Source organism: Ruditapes philippinarum, unplaced genomic scaffold, assembly GCF_026571515.1.
Source record: "Ruditapes philippinarum isolate M1 unplaced genomic scaffold, ASM2657151v2 ctg8508_1_1_1_1, whole genome shotgun sequence".
Taxonomy (NCBI): Eukaryota; Metazoa; Mollusca; class Bivalvia; order Venerida; family Veneridae; genus Ruditapes; species Ruditapes philippinarum.
The window spans coordinates 37,000-40,652 of record NW_026864072.1 but is presented as its reverse complement, the minus strand read 5'-3'; positions in this window follow the sequence as shown (position 1 = coordinate 40,652).

Below are 3,653 nucleotides of genomic sequence, written 5' to 3'. Positions count from 1 at the left end.
TGCTGGCATCAATGATCCCGAAGGACGTAAAGTTGAGTGAATAAACTCAAATTAAGTTCTGAGTAGCCAGTTATAAACTCATCTTTAAGTTTAAACTTAAAACTGGTAACTTTGTGCCTTCATTGAACGCCGCCTTTCCTTGTTGATCTTGTTTTTCATATTCCTATTTTCTTTTGATTTTTTCACCAATCTGTTCGGCTGTGTCGACGATTACTGAATCATTTCCAGTCACGCTTGTTTTAAATTTTAAGGATCTTTTCTATCAACTGTAAATGGCTTTTGTTGCCTTACAAAATCAAGGAAACAAGCACGGTTAAAAATTCAATTCAGATTCCGTAGATAAACCCGACAATACCTGCATTGTTGTGTTTATTTCGGCCATTGCAGGATCAGATAATAACCACTGCGTTCCTTGTGACTCTGTCATACCTCTTCCCCTTTTCAAACCACTTGCTGATTTAAAACTAACTCCTCATTAAGACTTGCTCAATGACATAATCAGTGAAAAGGCCTCCCCAATATATATCAGCTCTGAGTTCAACATGAAAACCTGAGCAAAATAATTGATATACATCTTGTGTACAAGTCGTTAGGTCTAGCATTAGCTTTGTACACAATTTTCATTTTTTATTTCACTTATTATTTCATAAGTCTAATCATCAAAAGCTGTTGCACTTTTTCATACCTCTTGATGTACAGACTCAATCAAAAATATGATAAACAAGATCAACAAGGAAAGGCGGCGTTCAATGAACGCAACCCCCATATGACCCAGCAACAAGAACCAATGGCAAGGAGCCCAGGCGGACCCCAAAGAAAAACAGGACAGGGCAAAGACAGAGCACGGACAGGTTAATCATTAAATGATAAATAATTTGTAATTGATTAGGAATTCAAAGAAAAGAATGATAGGCCCACAAAAGGGGAAGGGGACAGGAGACCGGGGGAAGGGGGGGGTTAATCAAAGAAATAAAAACTAGAGGTAATGGGGAAGATACTTACCGTAGACGAGAAAACAACAAGGGACACAAGCAAAAGTGTCACCAAAACAGTATGAAACAACATAGACATACATCTGAGGAACATAGTGGGGCGCCGCCTTGGAACGGTCAGCAGCATAATAATGATTGCTGGGGAATTTAAACCGGTTAATGGTGCACCAAACCTCGCTCTTAGCCCCACCATGTTCCTATAAACGAGACAGTGTAAATAAAATGAATCCCCGCCAAGTAAAATCCTAACAGTTGTCATGGTTACAAAAGGTTAAATAAGTAAAACACTAAAATGATCATGTAGAGACATTTAAAAGTAAACCCAATGACCATAACAAAAGTACTCAATGTCCTAAAGGAAGACAGAGCAACAAGAAAATCACCTACAAGGGCCCGACGAAGCAAGGCAGAAGACGAACATTAAGACAATTCAGTCCCAGAGGGCTTTACGAACTATCCATCATAGAGTCTCCCACTTGGTCCGTCAGATGCAATCAAAAGAGGAAAGCGTAGTGTCCAACTGTAAAAGGGTTGAACACTAAACATGCAGTATGTCTTAAAATAGTAGGGTCATAACCTCTTTTAATAAAACGTTTAATGATTTTAGTAAAAACAGCAGAAAAATTACCATGACCCAAAATCTTACGAAGTTTGTGAATCACATCGCCATAAAAACCAGGCTGGCTAATCCCTTGTCGCAGAAGAGTTTTTAAATCACTATTGAATTTAGAAATTAAATCAAAGTTACGATGGTAAATTTAGTAAAATATTTCCGTAATTTATGATAGCGGTAGCCCTGTTTTAGAAGCTTGCTGGTAATAAAAATAGTCCGCTCGTTGAAATCTTTTACGTTGCTACAAGCTCTAGCGAATCTAATTAACTGAGAAACATAAACCCCGTAAGATGTTGCATGGGGTACGTCTCCATCTAAATGTGGATAATTAACTATACAAAAGTCAAAGTCATCTCTTAAACCGAGTCCGCACTGGTCATATAAATTTGTGATACATTTTGCTTCCAAAAGATTAGCCTTTTTCTAGATTTAAAGTACATTCCAGTCCAAGAGAGGCTTTGGTCGAATGTAAGCACTGCTAAAGTGCCCTGATTTCGTGACTGCTTCGCCACAAAATATAAAGTTGAATGGGTCGCTGAGTTCATATTAATCATGGGCATAAATGATAGTGTTGATTCTCCCAAATGACTTCCTTGTATGATCTACATTGTTCCAGAACAGCCTGGTAACTCCACTCTCAATGATTGTACTACTTTCAGGATTAATTCAAGCTCGTCTACTTCTGTGTGATCCGAAACTCCATTGATTTCTTCTGTAAAGCAGTTTGGTTGCATAAAATTGTTTATCAAGTTTCGCTGTTGGTATAACGTAATTACGTGAGACATTAAAACGTGGTATCATTTGAATGTTAGTGAAGCTATTATTCACCATTCTTTGAAATGTATGCAATCCATCTATAGTTCAATGTTGCGATCCACGTTATCCGCCATACGTCCTGATACGACGCACTGAAATCTTAGAGTTGATAAAGATATGAGTGTTACGTTAAAGAACCAATGAAAAAGAATACCGGTTACTTGTGTAATGGAAATTAGACATGCTTCAAAAAAGATATCTGCTAACGAAAACACCTTATGTTGAAAATAATTTTTTACTCAAGTACTTGTTTAAAATTTACAGATTACATGTACAAATTGACTCATATATCATATATGTAGAATTTTGACTTTTTTATAGCTACCTAAGTTACTTAAGCAATCAACAATCATCCTTGATCCGGACATGGGATGAATTGTCACTCCTAAACCTAAGTGTAATTGGCATACTTAAGTTCTTGGTGTTGCTGTCTGTACTATCGATTGTCCTAATGAAGCTTTTAAGCTCACCTGAGGATCGTTGAAAGTCCGTCTTTCGTCCGTCCACATTTGTTCGTTAACATTCTAGCGGTCACATTTTTACCTGAATCTTCATCAAACTTTGTCAGGATGTTTTGTAGGTAATTGCTTGGAAGAGTTCGAACATGGGTCATCTCGGCTGAAAAACTAGGTCATAGGAGCTCAAAATAAAAAAATCTTGTTAACACTCTAATGGCTACTGTTTTGATCAAAATATCATTGAAATAAGTCTGAAGGTTTGTTTTAATGATTTCTAGGTCAAGTTCAAATATGGGTCACCTAGGGTCAAAAACTAGGTCACGCCGCCTAAATATGTAAACACCTTGTTAACACTCTACCGGTCACACTTTTTACTCATTCATCATGAAACTTGGTCAGGATAATTGTCCGGGTAATTGCTCGGATGAGTTTGAACATAGGTCATCTCAGATGAAAACCTAGGTCACAGGAGCTAAAAATAGAAGCATCTTGTTCACACTCTAGTGGCTACTGTTTTGATCCAAATATCCTGGAAACTAGTCTGAAAAGTTGTTTTGATGATTTGTAGGTCAAGTTCGAATGTTAGTCATATGGTGTCAAAAACTAGGTCACACCACCTAAATATGGAAAAACCTTGTTACAAACATAACACTCTAGTGGTCAAATTGTTGCCTTAATCATAATCAAACTTGGTCAGAATGCTTTTCTGGGTAATTGCTCTGATGAGTTCGAACATTGGACCTTTCGGATGAAAGCTAGATCACAGGAGCTAAA